Genomic DNA, 27,841 nt, shown 5'->3' on the forward strand with positions numbered 1-27,841 from the left:
GTTTGTAGAATTGTGTTTCTTAGGAAATAAGGGCAACTTGTGTGTCTCAGAGAGAGACACAGCTTGGAATTAACTTAAGCAGCTACAATAATCAAGTCTCGAGGACCTTGCAAGATCATTGACAAGATGGTTTTGTTGGTGGGAGATCATGTCTAACAAATCTAATTGCCCCGACTGACTGTTGTTAGGGAACATCCAGGGACATGTCCTGTTCCTAATCTGAAATCCAGGTTGATTAAATAAAGATTGTGGTTACTAGGCAACGGAGAGTTCCAACCAATCAACTATATTTATCCTGATTGTGACAACAGCAGCGGAGGAGACATAAATTCAATTCTGATGTTCTGGTTTAAGGCTATGGATTAAATTATGATTGGTGATGAGTGAATTTTTTCGCCAGGCATGGATACACAGCGAATTTACGCATTTCGCCATTGGCGAATTGTTTTGCGAAATTTCTGTGAAATTTCGTTGCAGAAAAATTGGGTGCGGGCAAGAAAAAAAAAAGATGCAGGCGACAAAAAAAAATCACCGTTTTGCGAATTTTCTTGCCGTTTCGCCAATTTTTCGGTGAAGCAAAACAGGACAGATTCGCTCATCACTAATTATGATCGTTATAAAATAAAAAAAAAATCTGGGAATAGTGATGAGCGAATCTGCCCCGTTTCGCTTCGCTGAAAAATTGTGAAATGACAGGAAAATTCGTGAAATAGTGAAAAATCCGCAAAATGAGCTTGTTGCGTGTCTATTTTGTCACCCGCGTCTTTTTTGTCTCCTGTGTCTTTTTTTTTGTCTCGTGCTTTTTTTCGTGACCACGCCCACTTTTTCGCAGAAGTTTCTCAAACCAAATCACCAATAGCGATATGCGGAAATATGATGCAAATTCATGCCTGCCGAAAAAATTCACTCATCACTATCTGGGAACTATAAGGAATTCTGTAAAAAAAATAAAGACTAAGGGGGCGATTTTTTTTCTCCATTCAAGTTTTTTTTGCGTTTGAAAAACTCAAATTCGAGTTATGGTTCAAAAACTGGAATGTCTGGTATTTATTAAGTACAAAAACTCGAGTGTAAAAATTCGCAATCTAAAAGCTTACGAGTTTCTATCAAAGTCAATGGGAGTTGTCATAGGCAAAGTCAAGGCATATTCTCAAAATCAAATTTTTGGATTTTTGGGGGGTTTTAAGAGCTCACAAACTTGAAAAATTCTGGATTTTCAAGTTTTTTGTTAAAATGAGTTTTCCTTAATAATAAATAAGCGAGAGTTCCATGTGGCATTTTAGAAAAACAAACTGGAATTCACAAGCTCAAAAACTGATAAATAAACCCTTCGATCCACTTTTATATGAACTTGTTGGCTCATTTTTGCTTCCCATAATCCACTTGTAAAAAATGTAACATTAGTGTTAATAGGATGAATTATATATTTTTTTAAATTAAATTGTTTGCTTACAATGGAGTCTATGGGGACTTTCTGGATTAGTGATGAGCGAATCCCGAAAATTCTCAAAATGGTGAAAAATGCGCTTGTTGTGAAAATTCTTTATTGCACGTCTTTGCCGTGACCGCGCCTATTTTGATGCAACCGCAACTCATTTTGGCCTGACCTAGCTTATTTCTGACCCGACCAAGTCTATTTTTGATGCAACCAATTCTATTTTTGAGGCGACCAGGACTTTTTTTGCCGCGCCACAGTTTTTTTTGCAGCGGATTTTCACTCAAGATTCGCAAAAGAATTCGACAATGGCGAAATGCAGAAATTCGCTGCGAATCCATGCCTGGTGAAAAAATTTGCTCATCACTATTTTGGATCTTGGGTTTCTAGATAACGGATCCCATACCTGTACTGCTACCTGATATCCTTACCTTTGTGTAATACCTCCGCCTTATATAAATGCCTCTAACCCAGGGATCCCCAACACTTTTTAGCTGTGAGCCAAATTCAAATGTAAAGAGTTGGGGAGCAACATCAGTATGTAAAAAGTTCTATTGGTGTCAAATAAGGGTTATGATTGGCTACTTGGCAGCCCCTATGTGGACTGGTAGCCTATAGAAGGTTCCATTTGGCTGTAGACCTGTTTTTATGCAACCAAAACTTGCCCCCAAGTCAAGAATTCAAAAATAACTCCCTGGTTTGGGGGGCACTGAGAGCAACATCCAAGGGGTTGGGGAGCAACGTGTTGCCCCTGAGCCACTGGTTGGGGATCCCTGCAGCCATTTTCCAGAGCTCCTAAAGATTAACGATCACTAACATCCTAAATAGGGCTTTATTAATATACTATAGTTGGCTGAGACAATAGAAATGTCTCTCTTTCTAATTATCTCTATTTGGTCTTCAAGATACATTGAATTTTTTTAGGTGACCTTCCCCTTTGAGACCTATCCTGTGTCCAAAATAACGCAAGTATTTACAGTATGTAACTATCCTCAAATCAAAGAGGTGGTTCATTCAGAATTCCCTATTCCTAGCAACTTTGCCATTGACTTTCATTATTTATTATAGTTTTTGAATTATTTCCCTTCCTCTTCTGCCTCTTTCCAGCTTTCAAATTGGGGGTCACTGACCCCGGCAACCAATAACTATTCCTCTCTATTGCTACAATTTTATTATTATTGTTACTTTTTATTACTTATCTTACTATGCAGGCCCTCTGCTATTCATATTCTCATCTCTCATTTCAACCACTGCCTGGTTGCTGGGGTAAATAAGACCCTAGCAACCAGATAGCTGCTAAAATACCAAATGGAGAGCTGCTAGGCAAAAAGCTAGATAACTGAAAAACCATCAAAAATAAAGACGAACTGCTAATTGTCTCAGAATATCACTATCTACATCATATTAAAAGTTAATTTCAAGGTGAACTACCCCCTTAAGAGGGCTTTATAAATATAGAAATAAGGTTTGTGTTTCAGTTCTTATAATAGAAACCAGAGAGGCTCATTTACACGTCACACAGCACAGGCAACAATTACACACTAATTATTTCTTTGCAACCAGGACAGAACTGTGTGCCCTTATAGTGGGTTTAATTGACAAGTTTCCTGTGCGTTTAATTAAAGCGCTCAATTAGTCACGTCAGTGACGGCTTCCTTGTAGCTCTGTACAGTCGGGTCGTGGTACCGACACATAAGGGATGCTTCTGCTACTCGGCATTCAGGGATTCTCGCTTAACCGTGTGTAATTACTGTATGTTCGCGGTTACTATTAATAAATACGTCTTCATTTTGCCGACGTGCAGTTGTATCTGCAAGGGGAACGTTCCGGTTTATTCCCAGCCAGCGTCGGACTGGGCCGTTGAGGGAACTGGGAAAAAACCCAGTGGACCCCGGAGGCCCAGACCCGAACCCCTTGGCGCTCCTGCAATCCGTCAGTCTCCCTCCTCTGACGGGCAGTAGGTTCAGGCCCGGATTTGTGGAGAGTAGGGATGTAGCGAACATCGCCAAAAATGTTCACGGACCCGTTCGCGAACTTTCGGCAAAACTCGCGAATATTCGCAAACTTTGCGAACCCCATAGACTTCAATGGGAAGGCGAACTTTAAAACCTAGAAAAGCCATTTCTGGCCAGAACACTGATTTTAAAGTTGTTTAAAGGGTGCCACGACCTGGGCAGTGACATGCAGGAGGGGGATCAAGGGCAAAAATGTCTCTGAAAAATACTTTGTAAAAAAAATGCCAAAAAAAAACACCAAAAAAAAAAAAACCGCCAAAAAATAACGCCAAAAAAACGCCAAAAAAAACCGTAAAAAAAACGTCAAAAAATAATGAAAGAAAAAAACGCCAAAAAATAACGCCAAAAAAAAAACGCCCCAAAAAAACGCGGGACCTCTCCTCACTGCTCCGTATGGGAGTTTAAAGGAGCGCATGCGCACTCGCGGCTACCGGGGTGGGTGGGTTGCGCGTTTGCGCATTCTCGCATGTGCACGGGTGGAGGGGGGGGGGCGACCAACAGGGGTGGCCTTGGGGCGCCCATAAGACAAATCCAGCCCTGGGGCCCTGCATCCCCCAGTCCAACCCTGTCCCCAGCCATCGCTATGTTTTATGATTTCAATAAATAAGAAATAGTTATAGTTAGGGTTGGCCCCTTTCCATGGGCGTAGATTCAGGCAGGGGGGCGGGGAGGGGACACCAGTGGGCGGGATGTCACATCATGGGGGCGGGGTCATGCAATCATGAGGTGGGGCTATGACATGGCAATCGCTGAATGGTCCTGCCCGGATTTTCAAACTGGGAAAACCGGGCAGGTAGTTTTGACTGGGACAGCCATTCCAAAAACTGGGCTTCCCAGGTCAAAACCGGACAGGTGGCAACCCTAGTACAGACAGGGATTTGCTTCAAAATTCCGCACTTTGCCATTGGAGAATTGTTTTACTAAATTTCAGAAAAATGTTGCTGCACAAAATTTGCAGTTCGAATGCGGGTACCGTCCGACTTTTTGAAAAATGCCCGCGCCCTTTTGTGACGCAGTTGCGCGTGTTACACACATTTTTGAAAGTTTTTAGCCGATTTATACATTTCTCCACAGTTTTGCACATTTTTCGGGACAGATTTGTGGTGATCTGATGTACCAAAATCATAATGCGGCTTTCAGAATGGATAAAGGGCAACTTGTTTTTTTTTTATCTTTTTTTTCTTTTTTTAAATAGGAGCTTTAGGGGATTTGGAAGGTAAAATGACCATAAAGCCCTTAGTGAGTCCTGTCTGAGTCCTTGCACGTTGCACTTGGTCTCCTGAGGCTTCTGCCAAGTTCACTTCTAATCTCTCCCTGACAGTTTCATTCTTACAGGAACAAACTCTCATTTCAGCTTATAATATTTTGTTTACAGTTCAGTTTTTGTGACTGACCCTCCTCCTACCAGAACCTCCCTATGGACTCTGCTTGGTATAATAACAGAACCTATCTCTAGTTCTCTTCTGATATACAGTACTGTGCATATTTCCCTTATATCGGCAGGGGAGTCTGAGTAACATTCCTGTACTATAAGGGATAATGTACCCCCTACTGTAAATGATAAGGATATTAGCAGTCACTGAGGGGTTCTGTGCCCATATAAAGGCACAAGGCTGCAGGCTGAGTTATACAGGGAACTCTGAGTATCACTCATGTATTATAAGGGATAATGTACCCCCTACTGTAAATGATAAGGATATTAGCAGTCACTGAGGGGTTCTGTGCCCATATAAAGGCACAAGGCTGCAGGCTGAGTTATACAGGGAACTCTGAGTATCACTCATGTATTATAAGGGATAATGTACCCCCTACTGTAAATGATAAGGATATTAGCAGTCACTGAGGGGTTCTGTGCCCCCCATATAAAGGCACAAGGCTGCAGGCTGAGTTATACAGGGAACTCTGAGTATCACTCATGTATTATAAGGGATAATGTACCCCCTACTGTAAATGATAAGGATATTAGCTGTCACTGAGGGGTTCTGTGCCCCCCATATAAAGGCACAAGGCTGCAGGCTGAGTTATACAGGGAACTCTGAGTATCACTCATGTATTATAAGGGATAATGTACCCCCTACTGTAAATGATAAGGATTTTAGCAGTCACTGAGGGGTTCTGTGCCCATATAAAGGCACAAGGCTGCAGGCTGAGTTATACAGGGAACTCTGAGTATCACTCATGTATTATAAGGGATAATGTACCCCCTACTGTAAATGATAAGGATATTAGCAGTCACTGAGGGGTTCTGTGCCCCCCATATAAAGGCACAAGGCTGCAGGCTGAGTTATACAGGGAACGCTGAGTATCACTCATGTATTATAAGGGATAATGTACCCCCTACTGTAAATGATAAGGATATTAGAAGGAGTTTCCTGTTGACAAGCCCTACAGACTGAGTAAGTGTTATGAAACTACAAGGGGAACTCTGATATGTTTATATGTTTTAGTAGTGGGTACATTGTGCATTATAATATATGAGTATCAGTACATGACACATTAATTAATTAACTTACAATATAGGTGTGATGTTACCAGGGTAGGGTGAAAGGGAGTAGGCGAGATTAACTTCCCCTTGAACTGGGTGAAACTGAAAACAATGAGGGGGTTAACTTCCCCTTGAATAGTGTGAAATAGAAACCAATGAGGGGATTAAGTTCCCCTTGAATAGTGTGAAATAGAAACCAATGAGGGGATTAACTTGTCCTTGAAGGACAGGCTGTCACTGACTATTCTATTCCTCTACTATTCTAAGCCTCCATAGGATACAATGGTACTCGACAGATCAAACCTGCTGAATTTTTATTTTACAAAATAAAGTTAACTAAACATGAATAAATCACAAATTATGGGAGTTTCCGGGGGATAATAACGAAAAAATCATTTGGTTGATGAAAAGTCACATGATATTAAGGATTCAGATTTGGTTCGGCCGGGACCATGGATTTGGCCAAATCCGAAGCTGAAAAAGACCGAATCTTGGCCGAATCCTGAAATGACTCCAAAACGTTGTGGGTGAGTAAATGCCCCCAAACGTTGTGGGTGACTAAATGCCCCCCTAATTGTTATTTATAATAAGGGAGCCGGTGAACTGAGCACTATTTAGTTGTTTCTCCCTCGTCCCTGGTAACATTGGTACAATCCCTTCTGCCTTGTACAAGACCAGCGGCTGAGATGACCCCAGCTGACCCCCATTTAATGGTAATTACCGACCCATCAATAACCGGGCGCGTAACTACAGGGATCGAATACACAATATTAAGCGAAAAAAGGTTGATCAATAACCATTAAAGGCAATAGCAGTTATGCCGACTAAAGCACAAACCTAAGTATTTACAACTAAATGAAATAACGATACTAACAGCATCTCTGTCTCCTTAGAACCATAGGTGGGGGGTTCTAATTGCCGTTACATTTCACTTCCCGAGTCATACGATAAGGACTTTTGCCAATGGGGCCCAACGGCGAATCTCATGTATATAGAGATGGAATCTATTGCGGCAGGGGTAATGGGGGGCTCGTATGGGAAACCCAACCAGAGAGTCACATAAAGGAAATAAATGGCTCCTTATTATCCGCTTGCCTACAGGGAAACATGTTACAGATACAGGGGAATGGATGTTTCTTTATTACAGAAGAATACAGAATAGATATTATAGAATTCTACAGATAAAGTAACTGCAAGTCATTAAATAGCATTGGATTATCCTGCAGAAATGTACTTGTAACTGGGGGCTGTTCCTGCATAATTGTGCTTAGTACAGGGGAATCCCTATGTGCCATAGTTTTATGGTATCTCTCTGTACAGGCTATGAGCAAACTTAGGGGGCTGTTCCTGCAGAATTGTGCTTAGTACAGGGGAATCCCTATGCTGCCATAGTTTTATGGTATCTCTCTGTACAGGCTATGAGCAAACTTAGGGGGCTGTTCCTGCTGAATTGTGCTTAGTACAGGGGAATCCCTATGTGCCATAGTTTTATGGTATCTCTCTGTACAGGCTATGAGCAAACTTAGGGGGCTGTTCCTGCAGAATTGTGCTTAGTACAGGGGAATCCCTATGCTGCCATAGTTTTATGGTATCTCTCTGTACAGGCTATGAGCAAACTTAGGGGGCTGTTCCTGCTGAATTGTGCTTAGTACAGGGGAATCCCTATGTGCCATAGTTTTATGGTATCTCTCTGTACAGGCTATGAGCAAACTTAGGGGGCTGTTCCTGCTGAATTGTGCTTAGTACAGGGGAATCCCTATGCTGCCATAGTTTTATGGTATCTCTCTGTACAGGCTATGGGCAAACTTAGGGGGCTGTTCCTGCTGTTCCCATCAGTTAATAGAGCGTCTCCAGCAGAATTTTGCATTGTAATCTGTTTTTCCCATGGGGCTAGCCATATTCTTCATTTCTCAGGGTGCCACAGCCATGTGACCTGTGCTCTGATAAACTTCAGTCACACTTTACTGCTGCGCTGCAAGTTGGAGTGATATCCCCCCCTCCCCCCCAGCAGCCGATCAGCAGAACAATGGGAAGGGAGCAAGATAGCAGCTCCCAGTAGGTATCAGAATAGCACTCAATAGTAAGAAATCCAAGTCCGGCTTGGGACTCCTCCAGTTACATGGGAGTAGGAGAAACAATAGGTTAGCTGAAAGCAGTTCTAATGTATAGCGCTGGCTCCTTCTGAAAGCTCAGACTCAGGCACACTTTACTGCTGCGCTGCAAGTTGGAGTGATATCCCCCCCCTCCCCCCCAGCAACCGATCAGCAGAACAATGGGAAGGGAGCAAGATAGCAGCTCCCAGTAGGTATCAGAATAGCACTCAATAGTAAGAAATCCAAGTCCGGCTTGGGACTCCTCCAGTTACATGGGAGTAGGAGAAACAATAGGTTAGCTGAAAGCAGTTCTAATGTGTAGCGCTGGCTGAAAGCTCAGACTCAGGCACACTTTACTGCTGCGCTGCAAGTTGGAGTGATATCCACCCCCAGCAGCCAATCAGCAGAACAATGGGAAGGGAGCAAGATAGCAGCTCTCAGTAGGTATCAGAATAGCACTCAATAGTAAGAAATCCAAGTCCGGCTTGGGACTCCTCCAGTTACATGGGAGTAGGAGAAACAATAGGTTAGCTGAAAGCAGTTCTAATGTGTAGCGCTGGCTGAAAGCTCAGACTCAGGCACACTTTACTGCTGCGCTGCAAGTTGGAGTGATATCCCCCCCCCTCACCCCCAGCAGCCAATCAGCAGAACAATGGGAAGGGAGCAAGATAGCAGCTCTCAGTAGGTATCAGAATAGCACTCAATAGTAAGAAATCCAAGTCCGGCTTGGGACTCCTCCAGTTACATGGGAGTAGGAGAAACAATAGGTTAGCTGAAAGCAGTTCTAATGTGTAGCGCTGGCTGAAAGCTCAGACTCAGGCACAATGCACTGAGATGGCGCCTACACACCAATATTACAGCTACAAATACATTTGTTGGTACAAGAATAAAAGGTTAAATGGCAGAGGGAATTATTTGCTGTGTAACAGTGTCATTTAGAAATAAAAATTAACCCATAAATATCATGACAGTATCCCTTTAACAATAATACGAGATTATTACAGTTCCAGCCCTGACAGCTTTATTCGCTTTACCCATTAGATTCCAAATCTGCCGACGCAGCCTTTATGCTAAACTGACAGTGAGCGTAACACTTGAGCGTGGAATCGCCAGTTAATCTGTACAAACGCGGCTCAGATTAATGCAAAGCTTTCCCTATCCGGTAGGATTAGACTTTGTCAGACTGATTTTTCCCCCCTAACAATTCAGCAAAATATGAATTCCGAAACAATATTTGGCGTCTTTTACTGAAACTTTTTGAATTGAAATTGCAGAGGAGCGTCGGCGGCACGCGAGACGTTAAGTGCGTTCTTTCGGTAATGTATTTGCTAATGGGATTAATGATGATGCGGCCATTAGGGGACGTTGCATTGTGCAGCTGAGGGCTGTATGAATCACAGAGCTTTTTGACAAAATGTTCACTTAATTAAACACTGGAAACATCTATAAATGATAGGGATGACTCAGCAACTGCATCTGGCTATTATGTAGGGTATGATTCAAAATAAGCGCAGCATTAGAGGTGGCAAAACCAGATGCTTTGTGATTAAAGTGATGAAGCTGAACAGTTAATGAAGTAATTGTTCTTAACTAAAGGGCAACTAAATGTTCCTTTTCTATATTGTGCTTAATACAGGGGATATATTTATGTTATCTCTCTGTACAGGCTATGAGCAAACTTAGGGGGCTGTTCCTGCTGAATTGTGCTTAGTACAGGGGAATCCCTATGTGCCATAGTTTTATGGTATCTCTCTGTACAGGCTATGAGCAAACATAGGGGGCTGTTCCTGCTGAATTGTGCTTAGTAAAGGGGACTCCCTATGCTGCCATAGTTTTATGGTATCTCTCTGTACAGGCTATGAGCAAACTTAGGGGGCTGTTCCTGCTGAATTGTGCTTAGTACAGGGGAATCCCTATGTGCCATAGTTTTATGGTATCTCTCTGTACAGGCTATGAGAAAACTTAGGGGGCTGTTCCTGCTGAATTGTGCTTAGTACAGGGGAATCCCTATGTGCCATAGTTTTATGGTATCTCTCTGTACAGGCTATGAGCAAACTTAGGGGGCTGTTCCTGCTGAATTGTGCTTAGTACAGGGGAATCCCTATGTGCCATAGTTTTATGGTATCTCTCTGTACAGGCTATGAGCAAACATAGGGGGCTGTTCCTGCTGAATTGTGCTTAGTACAGGGGAATCCCTATGTGCCATAGTTTTATGGTATCTCTCTGTACAGGCTATGAGCAAACTTAGGGGACTGTTCCTGCTGAATTGTGCTTAGTACAGGGGACTCCCTATGCTGCCATAGTTTTATGGTATCTCTCTGTACAGGCTATGAGCAAACTTAGGGGGCTGTTCCTGCTGAATTGTGCTTAGTACTGGGGAATCCCTATGCTGCCATAATTTTATGGTATCTCTCTGTACAGGCTATGAGCAAACTTAGGGGGCTGTTCCTGCCGAATTGTGCTTAGTACAGGGGAATCCCTATGTGCCATAGTTTTATGGTATCTCTCTGTACAGGCTATGAGCAAACTTAGGGGACTGTTCCTGCTGAATTGTGCTTAGTACAGGGGACTCCCTATGCTGCCATAGTTTTATGGTATCTCTCTGTACAGGCTATGAGCAAACTTAGGGGGCTGTTCCTGCTGAATTGTGCTTAGTACTGGGGAATCCCTATGTGCCATAGTTTTATGGTATCTCTCTGTACAGGCTATGAGCAAACTTAGGGGGCTGTTCCTGCTGAATTGTGCTTAGTACAGGGGAATCCCTATGTGCCATAGTTTTATGGTATCTCTCTGTACAGGCTATGAGCAAACTTAGGGGGCTGTTCCTGCTGAATTGTGCTTAGTACTGGGGAATCCCTATGCTGCCATAATTTTATGGTATCTCTCTGTACAGGCTATGAGCAAACTTAGGGGGCTGTTCCTGCTGAATTGTGCTTAGTACAGGGGAATCCCTATGTGCCATATTTTTATGGTATCTCTCTGTACAGGCTATGAGCAAACTTAGGGGGCTGTTCCTGCTGAATTGTGCTTAGTACAGGGGAATCCCTATGTGCCATGGTTTTATGGTATCTCTCTGTACAGGCTATGAGCAAACTTAGGGGGCTGTTCCTGCTGAATTGTGCTTAGTACAGGGGAATCCCTATGTGCCATAGTTTTATGGTATCTCTCTGTACAGCCCTCATTTGGCATTCCAATTGACCTTTTTTCATACATGTGTGGCTCCCCAACACTTTCCACATCTGAGTGTGGCTCGCAAGTAAAAAAGGTTGGGGATCCCTGCTATAGAGTATGTATAGTTGCAATATGTGTAAGCATATACATCTCTTGCTATTTTTAATTTTTAACTTAGGGAGAGTATTGCCTCCCCACTCAAAATAAGGTTACTGTGCTGAGACATCAAAGAAGATGTTAAATTCTGAATGATATAGTTGGCTAATTGGTTGATATCACCCCTGTTTTAACTCTAATGGTGCTGATAAAGTCATCAATATGTCAGCCAATGGGAAAATAGATGTTTTTTAATGAGCTTTATTCAGGGCTGGAAGCGTGAATAAACCCCGCAATTAGTGATGAGTGAATCTGTCCTGTTTTGCTGAAAAATTAGCGAATCTTTCAAAAGATTCGCGAAACAGTGAAAATGTTGCACGTCCAAAAAAAATTGTTGCCTGCGGCTATTCTTTTGTCTCCCGCGGCTATTATTTTGTCGCCCATGGCTATTATTTTGTCGCCCGGCTATTATTTTGTCGCCCGCGGCTATTATTTTGTCACCCGTGGCTATTATCTCGTCGCCCGCGGCTATTATTATTTCGTCAGCCGTGGCTATTCTTTTGTCGTGCAGCTATTCTTTTATCGCGCGGCTATTCTTTTGACGCCTGCGACAATTTTTGGACGCACAGCAAATTTTTCCGCTGCAAATTTTTTCATCCGTTTCACGAAACAATCCGCCAATGGCGAAACGTGGAAATTCTCTGAGAAATCATGCCTGGCGAAACCTTTCGCCCATCACTACCCGCAATGGTTAAACCTTTGGAACCCATTGAGCAGTCCTGCGCCGGCTGAGGCAGGTGTATTAATTCATACTACAAGGGAAGAATGCGGAGGGCGATTGTCAGGGGAGATGTCCCGCGTACGCCATTCTGAGCATTCGTAAATGTCTTGTAATTATCTGCGCGAGAACAAAAATCTATGAAATGTAATTAAAATTCTGTCTTATCTCATTTTCCTTAATGTGTTTCTAAATCACAAAATAAATTCATGAGGAACAGGGGGAAATAATAATCAGCCTGACAATGGCAGGAATTTGCATGCGTCCTATTCACAACGAAAATAACAGAAGCTTTGAATTCCCTTTATCATCCATTCAATAAAGGCAAAACAATCCCGGTCTTCCAGGGAAATGATTTATCACAATAATTGGCAAAAACAAGGGAATAACTAAATTATGCCTTCTAGTTGCTGTAATATATTTAGGGGATTCATAGTAACATAGTAAGTTAGGTTTAAAAAAGACGTACATCCATCACGTTCAACCATAATGCCTATATATAACCTGCCTAACTGCTAGTTGATCCAGAGGAAGGCAAAAAACCCATCTGAAGTTTTGGTGAAAAAATTTCAGAAGAAAAATTTGCAGCGTGACAAAAAAGTTTTTGTCGCTCTGCAAATTTTTCTGTGGCAAATTTTGTCACCCATTTTGCAAAACAAACCGCCAATGGCAAAACGTGGAAATTCATAGTGAATCCATGCCTAGGGCCCCCCTGGGATCATAGGAGTGACAGTGCACACAAACAAGCCAAGGCACACATACTTGCTAGGCCCCATCAGCCAATGAATGGGCAGAGTTCTGCCTTTTGCTCCCACACTACTTCCTGTAGCTGTATCACTTCCTGTCAGCTGATCTCTGAGGGAGAACACAGCCTATCACTTTGCTTCTCTGCCCGATGTCCCAGGTTTCTAACTACCTTGAAAAGTGAAAAGTTATCCCTGATAATTATTGGGCATTTTCCTCTTTGAAAATCAAAACATTTGTCTTTACAGAGCTCAAATCTGTGGGAAAATGACTTAGTAGTGATGAGCGAATCTGTTCCTTTTCACTTAACCAAAAAATTAGCAAAACTGCAAAAAATTCTCAAAATGCGGCAAGCGCGTTACTTTTTTTGACACGTACAACTTTTTGCGGCAGTTTTGAGATATTTTGCACCGAATCCATGCATGGTGCAAAAAATTCACTCATCGCTATTGGTTAGCTGTGCTCCTATTCCCTAATCTTGGATTCACTTTATCTCAAAATCCCATACTCTTGTCAATGCCAACCAATATCATCAGCTGTAGAGCAGGGATCCCCAACCAGTGGCTCAGGGGCAACATGTTGCTCCCCAACCCCTTGGATGTTGCTCTCAGTGCCCCCAAACCAGGGAGTTATTTTTGAATTCCTGACTTGGGGGCAAGTTTTGGTTGAATAATAACCAGTTTTACTACCAAACAGAGCCTCCTATAGGCTGCCAGTCCACATAGGAGCTACCAAATAGCCAATCACAGCCTTTATTTGGAACCCCCAGGTACACTGTTCATGTTTGTTTTACTCCCCAACTCTTTTCACATTTGAATGCAGCTCACAGGGGGTTGGGGGACCCCACGCTATTGTTCTGCTTTGTGACAAACATTATTTTTTTCTATTTATTCTCACTTCCGATATTCATTCAAACCAATGGGCCCACCATTGTTTCTTTAAATTCCCATTCCCAACTCTTTATCTCTGCGCTGACTTTCGAATTTCCAAAGAGTTCTCTCCAATTATCCAATTGATTTACAATAAAATTCTATGGGAATCTTGCACAAAGCAAGAAATTTACTTTTTCTTGCTTGAGAACATTCAAGCCACAAATAAACAACAGAAAAAGAAGCAAACAATGCTCTGTAACTTATGTTATTTGCTATATTTGTGGAAAATACTAAGAAGAATTTTAAATTCTGAATCATTCGCCCCCAACAAGTTGATCAAACCACCTTTTTTAAAGTCACAGGTCCTATTCTGACTCTAACTAGGTCTCTTCCTACAGGATTTCTAAGTACAGAGATTCCAATTAATATTTGGTACAAGTATGGGATCCCTTATCCGGAAACCCGTTATCCAGAAAGCTCCGAATTATTAATAAGTCTCCCATAGACTCCATTTTAATCAAATAATTCAGAATTTTAAAACTGATTCCCTTTTCTCTGTAATAATAAAACAGTACCTGTACTTGATCCCAACTAAGATATAATTACCCCTTATTGGGGCAGAACAGCCCTATTGGGTTTATTTCATGGTTAAATGATTCCCTTTTCTCTGTAATAATAAAACAGTACCTGTACTTGATCCCAACTAAGATATAATTACCCCTTATTGGGGGCAGAACAGCCCTATTGGGTTTATTTAATGGTTAAATGATTCCCTTTTCTCTGTAATAATAAAACAGTACCTGTACTTGATCCCAACTAAGATATAATTACCCCTTATTGGGGGCAGAACAGCCCTATTGGGTTTATTTAATGGTTAAATGATTCCCTTTTCTCTGTAATAATAAAACAGTACCTGTACTTGATCCCAACTTAGATATAATTACCCCTTATTGGGGCAGAACAGCCCTATTGGGTTTATTTCATGGTTAAATGATTCCCTTTTCTCTGTAATAATAAAACAGTACCTGTACTTGATCCCAACTAAGATATAATTACCCCTTATTGTGGCAGAACAGCCCTATTGGGTTTATTTAATGGTTAAATGATTCCCTTTTCTCTGTAATAATAAAACAGTACCTGTACTTGATCCCAACTAAGATATAATTACCCCTTATTGGGGCAGAACAACCCTATTGGGTTTATTTAATGGTTAAATGATTCCCTTTTCTCTGTAATAATAAAACAGTACCTGTACTTGATCCCAACTAAGATATAATTACCCCTTATTGGGGCAGAACAGCCCTATTGGGTTTATTTAATGGTTAAATGATTCCCTTTTCTCTGTAATAATAAAACAGTACCTGTACTTGATCCCAACTAAGATATAAATAATCCTTATTGGATACAAAACAATCCTATTGGGTTTAATTAATGCTTTATTGATTTTTTAGTAGACATAAGGTATTGAGATCCAAATTACGGAAAGACCCTTTATCCGGAATACCCTTGGTCCTGAGCATTCTGGATAACGGGTCCTATACCTGTATAATATAAATTGAGAAATGCAGGGCAAGCACAGCACATAGCTCGGCAAGTCAGATGGTCCAATTATACTCCACGTCCCATTACTGAATTAATTGGCAAAGTGCATTTCTGTGCAGTAAAATTCAAACAAAGAGTTCACGTTGAGAGAAGGTTGGAAAGCTGAGTTGGGCCTCGGACTGAATGATTGTCATTAAAAAGGCAAAGCCGAAGGTGATTAGATGTAAAGGGGACACGTAACTTGGCCATTTCCTGTGGGAGAATAGAAGGTGAAAGGCTGAATAATGTAAAGTGACTTTCTTACAGACTGGAATAAACAAAGATATATAAAGTACTTGCAGTTCGGCACATTATATGTCTTGAAGGACAAACATAAGAAAACAAATAGGCAATGGAAGTAAATGAAAGGGGTTGTTTGCCCTTGAATTAACTTTTAGTACAATGTAGATAATGCTCTAACTGTAACAGGAAGTAGTGTGGGAGTAAAAGGCAGAACTCTGCCCATTCATTGGCTGATGGGGCCTAGCATGTATGTGTGCCTTGGCTTGTTTGTGTGCACTGTGACGCCTATGATCCCAGGGGGCGGCCCTTAGTACTTAAAATGGCAGTTTCCTATTTAGGATTACCCAATGGCACATACTGCTAAAAAGTATATTTATATGAAAATGGTTTATTTCGATGAAGCCGGGTTTTACATATGAGCTGTTATAAATGCAGCAAAGATCTTTTCTCATGCTGTCTCTTCCAGTTAACACAGAGGATAAAAAATACCAAAATTCAGCACTAGTGATGAGCGAATGGGGCCGAATTCTTGAACATGGCGCGCTGCTTTTTTTTGCCTGTCTCGTGAAAAAATCTGGCAATGGCGAACCGCGGTAATTCGCTGTGTATCCATATCTGGAAAAAAATTACGCTCGTCACTATTCACCACCTTTGCCAAGCACGGTCTATGGCGGTTACTATTGTGTTTTGCTGGCAAGTCTTTGCACTCTAGCACCATCTAGAGGCAAGATTTAACACTCAATATATGGTGTCTGGACATGGTGAGACAAAAGGTAAAAACTTGCTGGCTGCATCTGTACATTGTTTGGGGGGTACAGTTGTTCTTTAATTGGAGTTTAGACACATTCATTGCTGTCTCTTGGTACATGTGCAATATACACATAGACCAAAGGAATTCTGGGAACAAATTCCTTAAGGCTCCTAAAAAAATCCCATTTACATGGGTTTACCCTATAGGCTAAAGCTCCCCCACTGGGTTTAAAGCAGAAGCCGGGATAATAGCTGATCAGATTCCCAACTACAGACCGGTTTCGCCCTTCTTGGGGCTCATCAGTGTAGTGCAGGGTTTTCTGATCAGCTTAGGGAGAGTCAGGAGTGGGGATTCACGAACAAGTCAAAAGGGTTGAGGAGACTGCCTCATACGTATGCAAATAGACCAAAGGGATTCTGGGAACAGATTCCTTTAGGCTCCTAAGAAAAATCCCATTTACATGGGTTTACCCTATAGGCTAAAGCTCCCCCACTGGGTTTAAAGCAGAAGCCAGGATAATAGCTGACCAGATTCCCAACTACAGACCGGTTTCACCCTTCTTGGGGCTCATCAGTGTAGTGCAGGGTTTTCTGATCAGCTTAGGGAGAGCCAGGAGTGGGGATTCATGAACAAGTCAAAAGGGTTGAGGAGACCACCTCATCCATATGCAAATATACCAAAGGGATTCTGGGATAAAATTCCTTAAGGCTCCTAAAAAAAAACATTTACATGGGTTTACCCTATAGGCTAAAGCTCACCCACTGGGTTTAAAGCAGAAGCCGGGATAATAGCTGATCAGATTCCCACCTACAGACCGGTTTCACCCTTCTTGGGGCTCATCAGTGTAGTGCAGGGTTTTCTGATCAGCTTAGGGAGAGTCAGGAGTGGGGATTCACGAACAAGTCAAAAGGGTTGAGGAGACTGCCTCATACGTATGCAAATAGACCAAAGGGATTCTGGGAACAGATTCCTTTAGGCTCCTAAGAAAAATCCCATTTACATGGGTTTACCCTATAGGCTAAAGCTCCCCCACTGGGTTTAAAGCAGAAGCCAGGATAATAGCTGACCAGATTCCCAACTACAGACCGGTTTCACCCTTCTTGGGGCTCATCAGTGTAGTGCAGGGTTTTCTGATCAGCTTAGGGAGAGCCAGGAGTGGGGATTCATGAACAAGTCAAAAGGGTTGAGGAGACCACCTCATCCATATGCAAATATACCAAAGGGATTCTGGGATAAAATTCCTTAAGGCTCCTAAAAAAAAAACATTTACATGGGTTTACCCTATAGGCTAAAGCTCACCCACTGGGTTTAAAGCAGAAGCCGGGATAATAGCTGATCAGATTCCCACCTACAGACCGGTTTCACCCTTCTTGGGGCTCATCAGTGTAGTGCAGGGTTTTCTGATCAGCTTAGGGAGAGTCAGGAGTGGGGATTCACGAACAAGTCAAAAGGGTTGAGGAGACTGCCTCATACGTATGCAAATAGACCAAAGGGATTCTGGGAACAGATTCCTTTAGGCTCCTAAGAAAAATCCCATTTACATGGGTTTACCCTATAGGCTAAAGCTCCCCCACTGGGTTTAAAGCAGAAGCCAGGATAATAGCTGACCAGATTCCCAACTACAGACCGGTTTCACCCTTCTTGGGGCTCATCAGTGTAGTGCAGGGTTTTCTGATCAGCTTAGGGAGAGCCAGGAGTGGGGATTCATGAACAAGTCAAAAGGGTTGAGGAGACCACCTCATCCATATGCAAATATACCAAAGGGATTCTGGGATAAAATTCCTTAAGGCTCCTAAAAAAAAAACATTTACATGGGTTTACCCTATAGGCTAAAGCTCACCCACTGGGTTTAAAGCAGAAGCCGGGATAATAGCTGATCAGATTCCCACCTACAGACCGGTTTCACCCTTCTTGGGGCTCATCAGTGTAGTGCAGGGTTTTCTGATCAGCTTAGGGAGAGCCTAAAGCTCAGCCACTGGGTTTTTGAAGCATTATACACAGACATGAAGATATAGCAAACTTTAAACTCCATGGCACACCTAAGCACAGTATTCATTAGCGATGAGCGGATTTTTTTCGGCAGGCATGGATTCGCAGCGAATTTCCACATTGGCGAATTGTTTTGCGAAACTTCCATGAAAATTTGCTGCGGAAAAATTAGTTGCACGGAATTTGTTTTTTTGTCACGCATCAAATTGGGTGCAGCCGCGTCAAAAATAGCGTGGGCAACAAAAAAGATAGACGCGGGCGACAAAAAAAAAAAACCAGATGCGTTTTGTGAGTTTTTTGCCATTTTGCGGATTTTCTGGCGAAGCAAAACGGGACAGATTCGCTCATCACTACTATTCATGTATTGAATGTTGCTAATGAGCTTTATGTAATGGTGCCGCCATTTTGTACAGTGTCAGTAATACCTTATTGGGGCGGTCCTGGTAGCAATTTAAGGCTAATGATTTGCTAAAGGGACACCATTATATTATTGGGTTTTCACAATACGAGAGCGTTTTATTTCTTCCGTTTTCTTCTCGTGTTTCTTTTGTCCTTTATTTGCCAAATGTGACCTTAGCACAGAGCCAGCTGTCTGAAAGATGGCAGGTCATCCATCACTGTCTCTACTCGCTGTCACTGCTCTGTTTAATCTTACTTGTAATTTTCTTAAGGCGTTTACTAAAGTCACAAACGGAATGTTAATGCTACGGGATCTTGTTGCGCCAATGGATATTTCCTGGGAACTTCTGCTACTGGAAAGAGACGTGTAACCTTTACTCATGGCTGGAATTTCCTACCTTATGTCTACTAAAAAAATCATTTAAACATGAAATAAACCCAATAGGGCTGTTCTGCCCCCAATAAGGGGTAATTATATCTTAGTTGGGATCAAGTACATGTACTGTTTTATTATTACAGAGTAAAGGGAATCATTTAACCATGAAATAAACCCAATAGGGCTGTTCTGCCCCCAATAAGGGGTAATTATATCTTAGTTGGGATCAAGTACATGTACTGTTTTATTATTACAGAGAAAAGGGAATCATTTAACCATTAAATAAACCCAATAGGGCTGTTCTGCCCCAATAAGGGGTAATTATATCTTAGTTGGGATCAAGTACAGGTACTGTTTTATTATTACAGAGAAAAGGGAATCATTTAACCATTAAATAAACCCAATAGGGCTGTTCTGCCCCCAATAAGGGGTAATTATATCTTAGTTGGGATCAAGTACAGGTACTGTTTTATTATTACAGAGAAAAGGGAATCATTTAACCATTAAATAAACCCAATAGGGCTGTTCTGCCCCAATAAGGGGTAATTATATCTTAGTTGGGATCAAGTACAGGTACTGTTTTATTATTACAGAGAAAAGGGAATCATTTAACCATTAAATAAACCCAATAGGGCTGTTCTGCCCCAATAAGGGGTAATTATATCTTAGTTGGGATCAAGTACAGGTACTGTTTTATTATTACAGAGAAAAGGGAATCATTTAACCATTAAATAAACCCAATAGGGCTGTTCTGCCCCCAATAAGGGGTAATTATATCTTAGTTGGGATCAAGTACAGGTACTGTTTTATTATTACAAAGGAAATAGTTGTAAAAAAATATTAATTATTTGATTAAAATGGTATCTGTGGGAGACAGCCTTTCTGTAACTTAGAATTTTTGGATAATGGGTTTCCGGATAATGGATCCCATACCTGTACAAACACCTCTTTTATTGAGATAATTACATATATTTACATGAGCTGAAGTTGTTTGCTTTTAACCATTTTCACACACACTATCGTTTTTTTACCAACAGACTAAAGAATAAGATTATTCAGAGACTTAAATACACTTCAATAAATAAGACAGGGGGGAGCCGTGACATGACAGAAAATGTAAATTGTGTCAATGGAATTCTTTTTAGGTAGAAAGACTTTGTTGAGGGAGGTCGATAGAATTAAAGAACATCATCTGAACATGGAAGGGAAAATGTAAGTGAAAAGAAAGCTTGATACCTGCTGGGAATATCTTATATCTTCATGTAAAGGAGAGATATTGGAGAATACAAGGATTTGCCTTGGGCTCCCCAGTGTAAGGTTTTGCTGAACCAACATAATACTTATACTTCGCTGCCCAGTATTTCTTTGTGAGAGTTTACATTAAAGCTATTCCTTTATTTGAGGCAATGAAAAAAAGTTTTTCTCCTTACCAACTACCTATTTACCATTTCATATAAAAATGATTTTGCAACCCCCCCCCCCCCACACAAGCTTTAAAGCTTTAAAGAAGAACAGATCTCGATTATGGAAATTGGGCATCGTTACACCAGCTGCTCTGCTGTTCCCTTGCCCGTTATCCAGAAAGTTCTCAATTACGGGAAGGTCATCTCCCATAGACTCCATTATAAGCAAATAATTCAATTTTTTAAAAATGATTTAATTTTTCTCTGTAATAATAAAACAGTACCTGTACTTGATCCCAACTAAGATATAATTACCCCTTATTGGGGCAGAACAGCCCTATTGGGTTTATTTCATGGTTAAATGATTCCCTTTTCTCTGTAATAATAAAACAGTACCTGTACTTGATCCCAACTAAGATATAATTACCCCTTATTGGGGGCAGAACTGCCCTATTGGGTTTATTTAATGGTTAAATGATTCCCTTTTCTCTGTAATAATAAAACAGTACCTGTACTTGATCCCAACTAAGATATAATTACCCCTTATTGGGGGCAGAACAAGCCCATTTGGTTTATTTAATATTTAAATGATATTTAGCTGACTTAAGTTATGAAGATCCAAATTACAGAAAGATCCCTTATCCGGAAAACCCCAGGTCCCAAGCATTCTGGATAACAGGTCCCATACCTGTACTTAAAATTTCCTGATTAATTCTACATTTTTGTTCTATTAGTGAGTTAATCTTAAGACGCATATAATGTTTTATAGCATGATGGGGAATTAAGTACATGGACACTCGTTGGCCAATCCTACTCTTGGGAGAAGGTGGTTTCCAGGGCTTCCAGTGGGAATGTCTATTAAACAAGATGAAAAAATCATACCTACTCAACTGGGCAGCTTTCTTTAACATAAAACAGCTTTTGGAGGAAAATGAAGATACTCAGTAGAACAGTGGATGGATGTCCAGCCCATGATGACCACGCTCTACTTCTTTCATCTACTCTGAGGTGGAACACCCATGACTGCTAATCCTTCTGCTCAATAGCTACTCTAATCATTGAATTATGAACAACACTCCAAATTCCAATCTTCTTAAAAACCCTTTATTCACATAATTGGCACCGGATAGCAACGTTTCAGGTCAACATTGACCCTTCGATAAGCTTGACTCTTTGTTAGCTTGACTCTTTGTTAGCTTGGCCCTTTGTAAGCTTGGCCCTTTGTTAGCTTGACAAAGGGTCACTGTAGACCTGAAACGTTGCTATCCGGTGCCAATTATGTGAATAAAGGGTTTTTAAGAAGACTGGAATTTGGAATGCTCTTCATAATTTGATGCTTATTGGTCCTGTGAGGTGAAGACAGAGATGAAGACAGATGGACATACACCCAGAAATAGAGGAGCCTGGTTTGGTGCTGACTTTCTACCTATTTATCAATAGCTACCCTAATCCTAACTCTCACTTCAGGATTGAGCTATTACTCAACTATTATAACACTATCTTCACCAACTGGGCCAACCTCTGCCATATGCCATTCACCAACAGGTGGGATCCAAACAGGCAGAGCGCATGTTAGCTTCCCCTTTTAAAGACTAGAACAATGCCATCTCCTGAGCACTTACTGAACTGCCAGAAAAATACCCCGGCAATGGAAAGAGCTTCCCCTCGCAACTTTAAATTAGGTGCCCACTTAGCTGTCTTAAACTTTATGAGACTGCTTGAATAAAGGGTAACTAAACCTTCAGTCTGCTATCTATAGTCAACATCCTTTCTGCTGCTTGTTTCTGAAGATGTCTTGTGGAGTATGTCCTTAGCTTGTCAGCCAAGAGTGGGATGACTGGGGTACAGACAATCTGTGTTTGTTTTTTTATTTCCGTGAACAATTAAGTAGATTAGATGCCAAACAGGAACTATAGAAAAACATGTAGAATCAGAATATTTCTTTTTGAGATTTTACTTGGGCAAACAAATCAAATTTTAATAATCAATGATGCACATTTAAGTAGTGAATGTCCTCTTAGGGGGGGCATTTAATAATGTTCATATTATTTTTTTTTCCATGATTCATTTTTTTTTTCTAGCTAAAACTCAAATTTTTCATGAAAGAAATGTCATTTTTTGTGATTTATTAAATGAGAAGTAAAGGTTGAAGTAAGCTTTATCAGAAAGGTCTATGTAAATACAGCCATAAACACTTACAGAAACGCTGCACTGAGTCCTCTATCAAAAGAAACACAGGGATTTGTGTCTCCTTTTTTGTAAACACGTTCTTCGGTATCAGACTTCCTTTCTCAGAAAAATCCTTCATTCTTGGGGCCAGAGTCTGCGCAGTTCTCTCCTCTCTCCCTTCTCTCCCCCCTCCCATAAAAATTCATAAAACTCACTCCCCACAACCTTAGGAATGTGTAATCTGAGCTATAACAGCCAGAGCTGCAGCAGGAAGCTACTTAAAATGGCAGCTGCTATCTTAAGCAAAAAGAGAAAGCTTCTAGGGCTGTTACTCAGGTACAGTAAAGCTTTCTGCAGAATAAATACAGCGTTCTAGGTGGCACTAATTTGGCAAATCTATGGCAGTAAAATGCCAAAATGACTTTCCTTCTCCTTTAACGTCCCAATTTATTTTTTGTTCTAATGAATTGTATCTATCATGTTTCTGGAAGCAAACAAAGCACAGATTGCACTGGGAGCCCTGTAGCATTAATTGTGGATTGTCTTGGAACATCTGATGATGGTTTATTTTACTGACACTTCTTGCTTAAAACCCTGAGTATATTTTCCTGTTGTTTGTGGTTTCTTGCGTTTTAAAACAAAACGTGATTAATTAATGAGTAGTGATAGGTGAAATGATTCGCCAGGCATGAATTTGCAGAGAATCACTGGGGTCCTTACAAATAAGGAGCCCTCATCAGGCCAGTACCTTTCTTCACTCTTCACTCTTCTTAGGTCTTCACTCTTCACTCTTCACTCTTCTTCACTCTTCTTCACTCTTCCTTACTCTTCTTCACTCTTTACTCTTCTTCAGTCTCCTTCAGTCTTTTTCACTCTTCTTCACTCTTCTTCACTCTTCCTTACTCTTCTTCACTCTTTACTCTTCTTCACTCTTCCTTACTCTTCTTCACTCTTTACTCTTCTTCACTCTTTACTCTTCTTCACTCTTCAGTATAAAATGGATCGACCTGGGGTGTCATCACTACTCAAGGTCCTTTTGGCTCTCTGCATCTTCTTTGTTTTCTTACTTTTCCTGTGAGTTTGTGATCCCTTATTCATTAAATGTATGTCTTGGCTAGTTCATGTATTACATGGTTCTCTGGACATCACCGTATGCCGCACTTCTTTTTACTTAATGCAGAATTTCTGAGGTTGATGGGAGTCCCAGGGTGGTTTCACATTCTTTTAATTGAATGAGTGTAGAATGAAGTAATGGCTATTCACTGCATTAATCTAATAACTGGAATGTAAGGGGATAAAGAGATCAGTGACGCTCAACCATCTTAATACATCTGGGACAGCTGGGGCAGAAGAACCATTTTGTGAACAAAGAGTAGAAATGTACTTAGTATAATACGTTATTGATGCTACTATACAGGGACACTGTCCTGGCCAGGCCAAAGGGTCTTCAGAGGTGGCTAAAGATAGTGGGAATGCATTTTTTTTAGCAAATGGATTACAAAAGTTGACCTTGGGTAAAAGGCCAATCATTGTAATTACATAGGGGGGAGGAGATTCCTCATTTGTCGCTTTCTTTATCCTCTTAGGAGTACTGCTTACAAACTGTCTGAAAATTCATTTGGGATAACCAATGCTCTATCTCTATCTGCCTTCTGTAAGAGGTAAAGCATCCCCATGCAAATCAGAATGATGAAGGATATACATGAGATTGAATGAGATTTCCACTTCTACCCAATATTTGCTAAAATAAATCGTAGAAGGGCTACACATCTAGGGTATGTGAGAAATAAAATATATCATATATTGGATATCTATTTTCTCCTGAGAAATGTTCCTGATTTTTAAGATGGTCCAATGCCACTGATCTCTATATCCCTTGATGTTCTGGTTATCAGATTAATGTATCCAATAGCCGTTACTTCATTCTACACTCATTAAATTAGCAGAATGTAAAACCACCCCGGGACTCCCATCAATCTCCAGAATTCCTGCATTAAACTGCTAAAAAGGCCCTCCCCTTTGCTTTCCCTTGTTTGCTATAGTTTATACAGGAGCAGTGGCCAGCTCCATGTTGTAGCTCCCACCCACCCCAGCTACAGTCAGGTGATCCCAATGGGCCAAATGCGAGTAAATGACCCCTTCTGACTTTGAAGGAGAGCGTCTACTGAAACTCCACCTCCTTTCTTGGTCTTTCAACTTAGTGATTATTTGCCTAATTAAAAACCTATATACCTGGCTACAAACTACTCTGAGAGATCTGAGGCACAAAGGGGGCCAAAGATAGGTCAGTGTAGGTTTATGTGTGTGCCGGGTTTACTTGGAAGGGTTGAGCTTGATGGTCTCTGGTCTTCTTTCAACCCTGTGTAACTATATAACGATGTAAAAAAGGGCTCTAGAAAACCAAGATCAAACTCCTCTTATGGTCCAACCCCTCCACTTCAAACATTGGCTGACCAAGGACCCCCACCCCAGCAGCAGCAGTAATCAAGGGAAATGGCCACTAGTTCAGTAGGTAGGAGGCAGTAACCCATGGAGTGGTGTGTGCCAGGTTTACTTGGAAGGGTTGAGCTTGATGGACTCTGGTCTTCTTTCAACCCTATGTAACTATGTAAAAATGGCACTAGAAAACCAAGATCAAGCTCCTCTCCCTGTCCAACCCTCCACTCCAAACACTGGCTGGCCAAGGCCCCCCACCCCAGCAGCAGCAGTAATCAAGGAAAATGGCAACTAGTTCAGTAGGTAAGAGGCAGTAACCCATTGAGCGATTGAGTCTCCCACCAGAGATCTCTGCTATCGCGGGCGACAAATCGATCCAAAAAGTCTTTTCCACCACCAACAATAGGAGTCACCGGTGGAAAGCCCTCCATGTTGCTTTGTTTTCCAAAGTTGTGCAAAGTTGCCTACAGGAGAAAATTTTGCGCAACTTCAGATAACCCAACAGTTCCAAAGGGCTTTCCTCCGGTGACTCCTATTGTTGCTGGTGGAAAAGCCTTTTCAGATTGGTTTTTCACCAATAATAGCAAAGATCTATTGTGGGCAAGTCAACTGCTTCATGGGTTCTCACCCTTACCCTCCCACACCACCATTTCAGCTTTATATGAATTTACCTATTTGTCGGTGTAAATGAACCAATGGCCCGAGACAAATTCGGCACAAATAATGTAGAAAACATAGGACAATAATTCCTTTGTTCCTGCAAAGCTTGGATAAAAAAAACAAGAGCTACAGAAAACATCTCAAGGGCTTTTTATGATAGAATGTCAGATGAAATGTACGGCAGCGCTGAGAAACTTTGAGAAGAAAAGCACTATGAGCAATTGCAAAAAGAAAAAAAAAATCAAGGCTGATGGGCAAAGTGAAAGGCTGTCGCCCGTGGGAGTGTAATCAAGTACTTCACTTACCTTCCCCACCGAAAGCCTCTCGTTCTGTGTGTTGTTTACATAGGAATGTGTCACGCCGCAATAAAGAGATGATTCAGGGATGAAATTAAAAAAACGGGCTAACCAAAGAAATGCTCTGTACAGAGGCTCACTATCTGCTAGCATTTGCACCAGTATCAAATGTTATACGGAATAGGGTACATCAATATATTAATTGGGTTTATTATACCAACATGCCATAATAGGAAAGGAGGAATTTTCTATGTATAATAGTGGGGATGTAACTGTAACACACTGGGGCCAAAGGTGCCCAAAGGGATGTCTCTCTAGACAGGATAGGTAACAACATTAAGCTACCAAGCAATGGTCTGGCCTGTCCTACACTCACTCACCCCCGGTCTGGCCTGTCCTACACTCACTCACCCCCGGTCTGGCCAGTCCTACACTCACTCACCCCCGGTCTGGCCTGTCCTACACTCACTCACCCCCGGTCTGGCCTGTCCTACACTCACTCACCCCCGGTCTGGCCAGTCCTACACTCACTCACCCCCGGTCTGGCCAGTCCTACACTCACTCACCCCCGGTCTGGCTTGTCCTACACTCACTCACCCCCGGTCTGGCCTGTCCTACACTCACTCACCCCCGGTCTGGCCGGTCCTACACTCACTCACCCCCGGTCTGGCCTGTCCTACACTCACTCACCCCCGGTCTGGCCGGTCCTACACTCACTCACCCCCGGTCTGGCCAGTCCTACACTCACTCACCCCCGGTCTGGCCGGTCCTACACTCACTCACCCCCGGTCTGGCCAGTCCTACACTCACTCACCCCCGGTCTGGCCTGTCCTACACTCACTCACCCCGGTCTGGCCAGTCCTACACTCACTCACCCCCGGTCTGGCCGGTCCTACACTCACTCACCCCCGGTCTGGCCGGTCCTACACTCACTCACCCCCGGTCTGGCCGGTCCTACACTCACTCACCCCCGGTCTGGCCGGTCCTACACTCACTCACCCCCGGTCTGGCCAGTCCTACACTCACTCACCCCCGGTCTGGCCTGTCCTACACTCACTCACCCCCGGCCTGGCCTGTCCTACACTCACTCACCCCGGTCTGGCCAGTCCTACACTCACTCACCCCCGGTCTGGCCGGTCCTACACTCACTCACCCCCGGTCTGGCCGGTCCTACACTCACTCACCCCCGGTCTGGCCGGTCCTACACTCACTCACCCCCGGTCTGGCCGGTCCTACACTCACTCACCCCCGGTCTGGCCAGTCCTACACTCACTCACCCCCGGCGTGGCCAGTCCTACACGCACTCACCCCCGGCCTGGCCAGTCCTACACTCACTCACCACCGGTCTGGCCTGTCCTACACTCACTCACCCCTGGTCTTGCCAGTCCTACACTCACTCACCCCCGGTCTGGCCGGTCCTACACTCACTCACCCCCGGTCTGGCCAGTCCTACACTCACTCACCCCCGGTGGGGCCAGTCCTACACGCACTCACCCCCGGCCTAGCCAGTCCTACACTCACTCACCCCCGGTCTGGCCGGTCCTACACTCACTCACCCCCGGTCTGGCCGGTCCTACACTCACTCACCCCCGGTCTGGCCAGTCCTACACTCACTCACCCCCGGTGTGGCCAGTCCTACACGCACTCACCCCCGGCCTGGCCAGTCCTACACTCACTCACCACCGGTCTGGCCTGTCCTACACTCACTCACCCCTGGTCTTGCCAGTCCTACACTCACTCACCCCCGGTCTGGCCTGTCCTACACTCACTCACCCCCGGTCTGGCCTGTCCTACACTCACTCACCCCCGGTCTGGCCAGTCCTACACTCACTCACCCCCGGTGTGGCCA

Source organism: Xenopus tropicalis, chromosome 1, assembly GCF_000004195.4.
Source record: "Xenopus tropicalis strain Nigerian chromosome 1, UCB_Xtro_10.0, whole genome shotgun sequence".
In the NCBI taxonomy this organism is placed as follows: domain Eukaryota; kingdom Metazoa; phylum Chordata; class Amphibia; order Anura; family Pipidae; genus Xenopus; species Xenopus tropicalis.